The following is an 11500-nucleotide window of genomic DNA, read 5'->3' on the forward strand; positions in this document are numbered from 1 at the left end:
TTCACTAAATCCTTTCCGCTCTACCGCTACCTCCTCAGCATTGCTTTAGCAACGACCTGAGCACCGACTATGTGCAGGGCACTCGGCCAGGTCCTGTCAGAGATACAGAGATGAGCTTACTGTGGGGCAGGACATATTCCAGCACATGAGTAACACAAAACTGTACATAGTCTGTGGAATACAGAGAGAAAGGATAGGACAATGGCATGGAAGTTAGAGGAGAGTGATTAGAAACAGCTTTCATGGGACGATGACATCTGCTTTTGTTCTTGAAGAATGTTAGAATTTAAACAGAAAGAAGAACAGGTAAGGGTGTTTCAATAGAGAGAACAGCTTAAGAATTAATAGGTATATGAACGAAAACGTACAAAGAAATGAAGCGAGAAAGGCAGGAGTCGACTAGATAAGAAAAAGAAAGAAGCAAAAATTATGTCATTGTCCGAGTGAGTAGAGCTGATAAAGGAGACCAAAACGGAGCTGCCAGAGATGCAAAGGAAAACCAGGAAAATGTGGTTTCATACAACTGAAGAGAAGAAACTGAAGCGGAAGAAAAAAACTTGGAGTGAGCAGATGTTTTATAACTCTTTTCAAAGAAAGACTGTAAAAAGGTGCCAAGAAGTGAGGTAGTGGGAGAGAGGATGTGAAAGTCTGGAAAGGTGTGTGTATGAAAAAGAGGGAGATATCATAACAAATGAGGAGGGAAGATGCAGTAAAGCATCAGTTTTCAGCTGGGTGACTTTGCTCCCCCAGAGACATCTGGCATGCCTGGAGACATTTTTGGTTGTCACTAGCTAGGGATGAGAAAGGTCACTACTGCAACCTAGTGGGTAGAGGCCGAGGATGCCGCTAAACATTCTGCAACGCACACGACCGTGCCCCACGACAAGGAATTATCTGGTCCAACATGTCAGCAGGGCCAAGGCTGAGAAACCCTGTACTAAAGCATAGCGGACACAAAACAAAGAATGATTAACCAAAGAAGCAAAGTCTTTGGTAAAGTGAGAATATTCAGGGAGAAAGAAAACTTTTCTGGTTCTCTATCTCTAGGACAGAGACAGCTTCAGGCTGGATAGCTTCAAGACATTACTTATTTGAAAAAGTACATTGAAATACAACACCCCAATTTTCCCCATATACATGAACGACAATGTGCATGCCTTAAATCATTACTTACCCTGTGAACAGATAAACCACTTATCTTCTGGGATACATCAAGGTTTAAAATGTGGGTACTTCTATTTTTTTCTAAGTTCCAAATATGTACAGCAGTCACACCCATTAAAAGGTTAATAGATATTGATTAGAGTCCATATACTAGTTAAAAATTTATAATTTGTAAAATCTCCTATGTACTATTTAGAAAGAAGTTACAAATAATCTATATTTTAATAGTTCATTGGAATACCATGTGAAATGGAGGCCTACAAAAGAAAGCACCAGTTTAAGATGCCAAGTAACACTGCTATAAAAGGACAGGAGGAGTTAACAGTGACTATAAAAATGGAGCTTGAACTACCTTTGGAACAAAGTGCAAAATATTTCAGACACAATGAACTTGATCATATACTTTTCACTTTGTATCATAAACATGAAAAGACTATTTACTGACATGCATTATGTGAAAAGTACTAAGAGAAATTTAATAAAAAATTCTGCTCTCAAGAGAATTTTCATTCATTTATATGTTTTCCAAGCATGAACTATGTGCTAATAATAGGCTTATGAGGATATAACAATGAAAAAGACAGACGTAATTTCTGCTTCAAAATTAATTAGGGATAGGACTTCCCTGGTGGCCCAGTGGTGAAGACCCCATGCTCCCAATACAGGGGGGCCCAGTTTGATTGCTGATCAGGGAACTAGATCCCACATGCTGCAACTAAGACTGGGTGCAGTCAAATATTTTTTTAAATTATACAAGGACAAGCTGGTAAATGACCCCAGGTGGCACTAGTGGTAAAGAACCTGCCTGCCAAAGCAGGAGATGATGTAACAGATGCTGGTTTGATCCCTGGGTCGGGAAGATCCTCTGGAGAAGGAAATGGCCACCCACTCCAGTCTTCTTGCCTGGAGAAACCCATGTACAAGAGGAGCCTGGCAGGCTGCAGTCCCTGGGGTCACACACAGTCAGATATAACTGAAGTGACTTAGCACACACACACACAAGCAGGTAAATAGGCAATTACAATGTAGAGGAAGCACAAATTAGTGAAGATGAACTCTAGAGCTGAACTATCTAGGTTTGGATTCAGATCCATTTATATAAGGCTTGTGATCTTGGGCAAACTGTTTACCTTCTCTGTGTCCAATGATGAAGCATTCACATTATGGGGTTGTTGAGAAAGTAACATCTGAGATAAGATCTAAGACTACAAGTGTGAACCTTTTTCTTGGTGAAGGTAATGGGGGGGGGGGGATGGGATACAAAAATAAAGCTCTAAACTGCAAAGGAAACTGACTATGTGAAGGCCCAAGAAAAGAACAAAACTTGGTTCACTAAGGAACTTAAAGCAATTCTATATGCAGAGTGTGAATGGGAAGGGGTTTGGCAGTAGTAAAGATATGAGCCCAGAGAAGCAGCAGAGGCTGGATAACAAAAAGCCATTTGATCCATGAAAAGGAGTTTGAACTTCATTTTAGAATTTTGTTAAACATACACACACACTTTTGCTTAAACTTGCTCTCACTCAAGAGTTAATAAGCCCACACGACAGAAAGAATGCACACATAAAGAAGAGAATTCTTGGCTTCAATTCTCAAAAGTTGAAATCCAAACAGCATTAAATATATTCACTTAATGTGGAAAAGTTGACAGAGAAAAAAAGAGATGCCTGAGCATCTCTGTTTAGAACACTATACTGTGTTTTCACATAGACTATTTAAATTAATCAAAGAAGAACTCTAAGGAAGGTGATACTATTCATTTTACAGATGCAGAAACTAAGGTACAGAAGCAACAAACTAGACATCAAAACATGAAAGCTGTTCACAAATCTGTCTTTGCACGCTCATCCCAACACATGATACTACAATTTCTCATGTGTACTGTATTCTTCTTTACCTTGTTTTGAAACAACTACAAATCACCATGTCAAAGTTTTATTTGCCTGAAGCCAACAGATGGAGAAGTATACCAAGTTGGGAATTTTAACTCTACTTCCCCATCCTTCCTCCTTTCTCAGACTTTACTGTTGAAGCATGTGACAGAACTATGACTCTGTAATTAAGGATAAAATGAGATTTCTCTGTCATAAGCTATTACTAACAATCACTACAAACTCACCTAAGGTTTCTGCCACAAAGCTTTTTTGCTAACCAGAAAATTCTCATGTCTCATCTCAAGCAAGCAAGAAATACTTTGGGAAAAGTCTGATGACAAGAATAATTAAGACTTAAGAAGAATATTATAGAATTTTTCTCTAAAGTAAACTCCAGATAAAACAGAAATTAAGTAAATATAATTTCAGAATGGGCTTCCCTGGTGGCTCAGAGGTAAAGAATCCGCTTGCAATGCAGGAGACTTGGGTTCGATCCCTGGATTGGGAAGATCCCCTGGAAAAGGGCATGGCAACCCACTCTAGTATTCTTGCCTGAAGAATCCCATGGACAGAGGAGGCTGGCAGGCTACAATCCATGGGATCGCAAAGAGTCGGACATGACTGGAGAGACTTAGCACACAGCACAATTTCAGAATACAGGGGAAAAGAATACACTATACTTGAAGTTGTTTTGGCATTCAGTCTCCCCCTAAAGAAGAAAGGAAATTACACACTAACAACACAATTCATTATTGCTCATTCCATGATTTCTGCTTTAGTAGGTAAGATTTTCATAAAATTCAAGGAATTGTAGCCAGAGGAGATTGTCAAACTTTTAATTTTCATCAATATTTTTAGAAAACAAGAGCAAGCAAAGAACACCTTGCATGCCTGGCCTAATTGATTTTTCCATCTCATTTTAGTTTTAAATACAATAATATACCTCAAATTTACTAAAAGATTGTTTACAAAGCATTTTCTCATGCTATTATTTCATCCCAACAACTCACTCTCTACAATTTACCAGACACTATGCCACATCCTGTAGGCTTTTGCTCCAAGTACAGAAGAGTTATGTGAAGGAGTCAAACGTACAAGCAACTGGTGATAATACAGTACAATAAGAACTGGAAGAAAGGTCCAAAGTACTAAGGGAGTGAGTATATGATTACTGGTAAAAGTAACTTTTGAACTGGGTCTTGAAGAATAAAGATGGCTTTAAGAATCAGGAGACTTTTTATTGCAAATAACCCCAAGTTGGCTTACACAATAGGGATTTATTCATGAACAGAAATCCCACCGCAGGCCCAGCACAGTAGGAGTCTAAAATGATATTATCATGGACCTACATTCATTCTACCTCTCTGTTCTGCTGTCTTCAGGGCGTGATTCATCATTCCCTGTGGTCACAAAACAGCTGCCAGTTGCTATTAGCACTGCTCCCTTGTTCACATACAACAGGGGAAAAAAAAAATCTTCTTCCCCCAAAATAGAATCTCTCTTTCCTTGTCCAGTTTAACTTGGACAAACAATAATTTACAGGGGAATGCCTTGAGCTGATTGGCTTGGTGTAATCAAGATCTACCGCTGAAATGGGTGATGAGTCATCTTCTCATAGTCTCCTGGATGGCAATGAAAAAGAACTCCAAACACTGGGATAAACACACTAAAAACAGTACAGGGAACAAGAGAAACAGTTTAGCATGGCTGGAGTGACGGGAAATCTAAGGTTGGACAAAGTTTACGAAACTTCTGTGAGTTTGGACTTTATCCAGTAGACAATGGGAACACAACGCAAGTTTTTTAGGTAGAAAAGTAACATCCTTCAATTGGGTTGTTTGTTTTTAAAGTGTGGTAGCAATATAGAGAACTGCAGAGAAGGAGAGGGAAAGTGGGAGAACAAACAGCAGCGATTCAGCTGGTAGGCCATTCGATAAACAGTCCAGACTAGTAAGGAAGTGGTAATAGGTAGGGAAAGAATGGAATAAAAAATACAGGGTGGCACAGTTGCTATGTAAAACTCTGTGTGCCTGTACTTCTTTCTTCTTACAGATGAAGAAATTATGCCTCAGACAGGTAAAATGGATTGCTTATGACTGCAAATCTTTCACCAGGCAGAAACTCAGACCCAAAAACGAATTTTCTTTTCTTAAAACATACCTGTGAATACACTCAACAAAACAGGAATATAAGGAAACTAGCTCAACATAATAAAGGTTATACATGAAAAATCCACAGCTAACATCATACTTAATGGTCAAAGACTGAAAGCTTTCTCGCTAAGATGAGGAACAAGACAAGGATATTCATTTTCATCATTTCTATTCAATATAATACTGGAACTCCTAGCCAGAGCAATTAGGCAAGAAAAAGAAAGAAAAGGTATTCAAATTGGAAAGAAGTAAAATTATCAGTTTGGAGATAACATTATCGTATATATAAAAACTCTAAGATCACACACACACACAACCTGATGGATAAGTGAATTCAGAAAGGTTACAGGATACAAAATCAATACGTAAAAATGAGTTGTGTTCTGTGACAATGAGCAATCCAAACAAGAAACCACATTGACAATCACCAAAAAGAATATTTAGGAGTAAACCTAACCAAAGAGATGGAAGACTTTTACACTGAAAACTACGAAACGTTGTGGGAGGAAACTAAACACAAATAAATGAAAGACGTCTGTTGTTTACAGATTGGAAGACTGGAAAAGATGTCATCACTATTCCAAAGAATCTGTAGATTCAATCCAATCCCTATCAAAAAAATCCCAATGACATTTTTTTGCAGATATAGAAAATCTATATCTAAATCTATTCTAAAATTTACATGGAACAATCTCAAGGGACCCTAAATAGCCAAAACAATTTCAAAAAAGAATAATGTTGGTGGCCTCATACTTCTGATTTCAAAACTTACTATAAAGCTAGAGTAATCAAAAGTGTGGTACCAGCATAAAGGCAGACTTACAGACAAATGGAATAGAAGATTTCAAAAATAAATCCCTGAATGTATGATCAAGTGATTTTTGACAAAGATGCCAAGACCATTCAATGGAAAAAAGATAGTCTTTTTAGCAAATGGTATTGGAAAAACTGGATATTCACATGTAAAGACCTAACTATAAGAGTTTTTGAGGGGAAAACTCTTAGAAGCGTTTTAAAAGGGGAAAGCTTCATGTCACTGGATTTGGCAGTAATTTCTCAGATGTAACACCAAAAGTATAAACAAAACAAAAGAAAAAACTAGATCAGTTGGACTTCGTTAAAATTAAAACCTTCTGTGCATCAAAATACACTCCACAGAGTGAAAAGGTAATGCATGGACTGGCAAAAATATTTGAAAATCATGTATCTGATAAGGGATTGGTATCCAGAATATACAAAGAGCTCCTACAACTCAACAGAAAAACAACTTAATTAAAAAAATAGGCAAAGAACTTAAATAGATTATTTCTCCAATTCAAAAGGCTGATAAGCACAAGAGATGCTAATATCATAGAGAAATGCAAGTGAAAACCACAATGAGATGTCACTTCATACCTATTAGGATGGATGTTATCAAAATAATGAAATTAACAAGTATTGGTGAGGATGTGAAGAAATTGAACTCTGACACATGCTGGTGGGAATGTAAAATTTTCTGGATATATACCCAAATGAAATGAAAAAGGCAGGGACTCAGATACCTGCACATCTACGTACATTATTATTCCAAGAGCCAAAAAGTGGAAGCATACAAAGTATCAACTAACAGATTACATACAATGGAATATTATTCAGCCTTAAATATGAAGGAAATTCTGACAAATGCTACAACTTGGATGAACATTATGCCAAGTGAAATAAGCCAGGACAAATATTCTATGAGTCTACTTATAGGAAATACATACAGTAATCAAATTCATAGAGACGGAAAGCAGAAAAGTGGTTGTCATGGGCTGGGTGTAAAAGGAAGTGGGGAGTTAGTGTTTACTGGGTACAGAGTTTCAGTTGGGAAAGATGAATAGAGTTCTGGAAATGGGTGGTGGTAGCGGTTGCAATACAAAGCGGATGCACTTAATGCCATAGAACTGTACAATTAAAACTGGTAAAAATGGCAAATTTTATGTTATGTATATTCTATCATGATAAAAACAACAACAAAGTTATACCTGCCCTGCATCTTTTCTAGGGACTCTATCAGTGTCAGGATCTCATCTCTTCCTACCCAGGTACTGCAACAGCTACTATTTTCCCTGGTTCATTCCACTCAACCTTATTCTAACTCAATCAACGGATCACTGACAGGTGCATCTTGGCAGTTTCATCAAATTAATGTCTGGCCTCCAAAGTTCCAAAGACTCCCCATATCTTGCCCAAGAGGATAAAAATCCAATCTCCTCAATCTGGCACTCAAACCCTTCTACCAACAGATACCCTTTCAATAGTCTAATGTCTTCCCAAGGAACTTCAGTGGTCAGCTCATTCAAGTTTTCCTCTTTTCCCCTCCCTTAAAACTAATCTCCATCTTATACTCCTGTTTTTCCCTCACAAAGTAACGGCTCCAATCTCTCTGTAAATCTAAACCCTCACAGAAGCTAGCTCAAGTGTTCCAGGAAGTTATTTAGACTCCTGAGGCCTCACTCACCTCCCTCTAACCAGAAAACGTACAGCATTCTTTGTACTAACAGAACTTTTAACTAGACTGCTTTCTAGGATCAGAGGGGTACATCTTATCTTTTCTGAGGGCAAAGTCTATATATTACACTTGTTTCTTCTGCAGCACCTAATACTGCAAAATACAAAACAGATCTTCAATAATCACCTGTGTAACTGAACACAAGGCACAACTTTGGTGTGTGAGTTTCAATGACTAGAATATGAAATCAGAATCATGTGGCATGACTATCTCTGAAGGTTAATCTGTGACACACAACACAGAAATTTCTGCGACTACGTGGAAACCAGGTGGCATAACACAGGTATTTTAAAGCCTAAAATGAGAGTCTGCTACAAAGAACCTTTTTAAAACCTGGTATTGCTGAACCAAACAACATAGTAGTTAGGTTTTGCGGGACAGAATATGAACCTATGGTTTTACTGAATGCATGCAAACACGAGCAATGCTATAATTGGACAGAAATACAGTCACAGGCCTATGAAAACTCTAAATGAAATGTCAGTTGGTTTTTATTAAATTCAGGTCAGGAAAAAATCTTCCTCAGTTACTTGTGGTAACTGACAGCAACTGTCAAGAATCAGCGTGAGGCGCACTCTCTGACTTCTCCTTTCAAGTCTATTGCACAAAGACCCAGCGAGGATGGTGGAGAAGAACGCAATCAATGAAGAACAGGGGCTTCAGCAGTGAGCGAAAAGTGCTCTCTAAATGGGGCGAAGAGAGGCCTAGATCCCCGTTTTGGTCCAATCCCTGGGCAGCTGCAGGACCCACAGTGAGTCGCTGATCTCCCTGAGCCTAGTTTCCCGGCTCTAAAACAAGTCACACCAGATCGCTCAAGGTTTTTCTGACTTCAAAATTCTAGGACAAGTTTCGTCACAGCTGCCATTAACGCGTATGATTCTTGCAATTTCAAATCTTTCTTCCACATCTCTAGGAAGAAAGTAATGGATTTCAGCAATCCAGAAGAAATGGATGCCATTGAGAGACAAAAGATTCTGTTACTTGGAAAAAAACGAAGGAATTCTGTAAAAATGTCTATTTCTTTATCACGCCAAGATATTTTAGCAGAGGGAACAGATTTCTGGTAAAAACCAAGACTGCTTCTGCAAATTAGGCCTAATCCAGATTACTTATTACCTGTGCTGGTATATGAAGAGGTGCTATTGTATTTCAAAAGAGGAGCAAACACTGCTCAGAGCTTCCCCCCAGCAAACGGTGAGAAAGTTCTCATCTTCGGGGCAAGGCTAGTAAATATCTGTGCAAATGACGAGATGCTGAAAAATGCACGCTTTTAGCCTTTCAAGTACTCCAAGCACAGACTTCTTTATCAAACACTCTGTATTGTCTCGTCTCTCTCCCAACCTACCAAAGAGCTGATTTCAGTTCGACCCCGAAACAGTAACTTACCCGGACAATCCAACTTCTCCCCGGGAGCAGCGGTCCCCAGGCCTGCTCTCTCCGACCCCCGAAGCCGGCCGGCTGCTCTCACGCCCACCCCAGGGCGGTCGCAGCCCGGCAGCCCGGGTAAACGCGCGCCCGAGCCTCGGGAGCGGTTTCCCGGCGTCCAGGGAGCGGCGGGTCCCGCCCCTCGGAGCCCTGAGTCGGGAACCAGCCGGGCCGCCGCTGCGGCCACCTCCGGCCGCTATCCCAGCTCGGGAGCGCCACACCTCGCAGCTCCAGCCCCCGGGACGGCGGCGCACAGTCCAGCCCGCCCCTCGGAGCGCACCAGGACCGGTCAGTCTGCCGCCGCCACCGCCGCCGCCTTAGCCCCAGACGGACCACAGCCTCCCTCCGCTCCGCGGCCCCGCGCCTCTCGCGGCAGCCCGCCCCCAGCCCTGCGCCCCCGCCGCTCACGCACAGCCCCTTCCCCGCCGGGACGCCCAGCGCCGCGCCGGGCACAGCCTCGCCTCACAACCTCGGAGATATCGAGGGGGACACTCACCCCGGAGGCTCCTCCCGCCGCTGCTGCTGCTGCTGCTGCCGCCGCTGGGACCGCGGCCGTCGCCCCCGCCGCCGCCGCCACCAGCACCGCCGTCCGCACCGGTGCCAGCGCCCCGGGCCATCCTCCTCCTGCCGTCGCCGCCACCGCCCCCCTCTCCGCTCCTGTCAGTGGCTCAGGCTCCGGGGCTTCTCCAGGTTCCCCTCGCCGCCATTTTGACGCCTGGAGCTGGCAGGAGGGGCTCGGCTCAGCGGGGACCTGGCGCGCCTGCGCGGCGCTGCGGAGCCGGCCCGAGCCCCCGCCCGTCCCCGCCGTCGCCGCGCCCGGGGTCACGTGGACCACCGGCAGCGCGCGCGCCGGGGCTGGCCCGGGAGGCGCGCTCACGGGATCCGGGAGCGGTCGGAGTCGAGTGCGCGCGCATTATTCCCGCTCTGTGCTCGGAGTTGGCAACTCCTCTCCTGCTTATTCCGGGGAATTGTGGCAAATCGTTTAAACCTGTCAGAATGGAACTATAATAACAACGTTACCGGACGACCGGTTCTACCAATTTTTGTTTCCATTCGGGGGCCGGCATCCTGATCTAGAACTCACAGTGCATCTTTCTCAAAACGAAGGCTAAGTCCGCGGAAATACCTTGTTTTTTTTTTAAACAGTCTTGGCGTTTGGGTGACATTGGCAGTTTATTTTAAGCCGTGTCTGTATGATACGTTTACAAACACCATCTTGCCAGTTATATAGATATATATTTTTTTTAAGTCATACACTGAAAAGTTTTCCTCAGCAAGATAGTCCCATAAACCTGAGATAAGAACTGAGGGAAGTTCACAGTCGCCACGTGGGAGAGCCAAATCGCTCTCCCCAGATGCCTCTCTTCTGGGAGTTTGCAATTTCAGTGGTGCATTAACAAAAGCACATATTTATGGAACACCTTACAGTTTGCAAAAACACTGTTAAATGCTTGGCTTCCTTTGAACACCAAAGCCCCACCCTTTGAGGTAGTGGGGACAAGTATTACAAGTATCCTTTACAAGCTTACTTTTACAAGAAGAAGGACAAGTATCCTTTTACGACTAAGGAAATAGACTCGAAAATACTAAGTCGTTTGCCCCCCGGGCGTACATGCTGCATTAGTAAGTGGACAAGCCAAGACTAGAACCCAGACATTCTCACCCTGGTCATCAGACAAATTACCCCTCACAGTTCTCCGACAGGCTTTTCAATACACCGTGTATTTGTCCTCTGGGAATTTATTGAAACCCCTCTTGAAAGTACTTGCTTTGTCAATCTCTACCCATCCTTTGAGAAACAAGCTTTCTAAGTCATGCCTCTAAGTCTTCTTGTTCTCAAACCATCTCTAAGCTTAAAAGACTAAGAACACTTTCAAATTTTGTGGTGTGTGTTTAACCATTTCTTGGTCTTTGGTTGGGAGATTTAGGTTTCTTTCTTTTTAAAAAAATTTTTTTTTACAAGGGAAGGACTTTATGAATGTGATCATTGCTTTTCTCTGGACTTTGTTCAGATTAGATGTATCTTTCTTGTGCTCATTCATCACCTCCTTACTTCCTTACAAAGATATTTCTTTCCAATTGGTATTATTTAATTTCCCCCTCCCCCAACCTTTCTCTCCATGCCTCTCTCCTCAACCCCAGTCCTCAAAAGGTTTAGAGATTGTAGCATTCCATTGTCAGGAAAAAAATGCCGCTTCTAACTGGTAGGAGTTTCTTCAACTGAGCGTGTGTGTGTGTGTGTGTGTGTGTGTGTGTGTACATGTGTGTTTGGGGTGTGTGTGCTTGTGGTGACAGGAGATAAGTACATGGAAAAGTAAGAAAATACAACGGAAATAGACCCATCTAGTTGG

At 42.0% G+C, this 11500-nt stretch overlaps 1 protein-coding gene across 2 annotated transcripts in view; it reads right to left on the reverse strand.

Annotated features, from left to right (window-relative positions):
• The window catches only part of BTBD7 (BTB domain containing 7), a 90567-nt gene extending 80639 nt beyond the window's left edge, over positions 1-9928 (reverse strand). Inside the window, exon 1 of one of the 2 annotated variants that reach the window (XM_043921385.1) lies at positions 9646-9928. The gene's annotated coding sequence lies outside the window, so the exon portion shown is untranslated. Of the gene's footprint in view, positions 1-9110; positions 9457-9645 lie in introns of those variants that run through there. The other variant, XM_043921386.1, reaches the window with a different exon arrangement.
• Positions 9929-11500: the final 1572 nt, after the last annotated feature.

Source organism: Cervus elaphus, chromosome 13, assembly GCF_910594005.1.
Source record: "Cervus elaphus chromosome 13, mCerEla1.1, whole genome shotgun sequence".
Classification (NCBI taxonomy): Eukaryota; Metazoa; Chordata; class Mammalia; order Artiodactyla; family Cervidae; genus Cervus; species Cervus elaphus.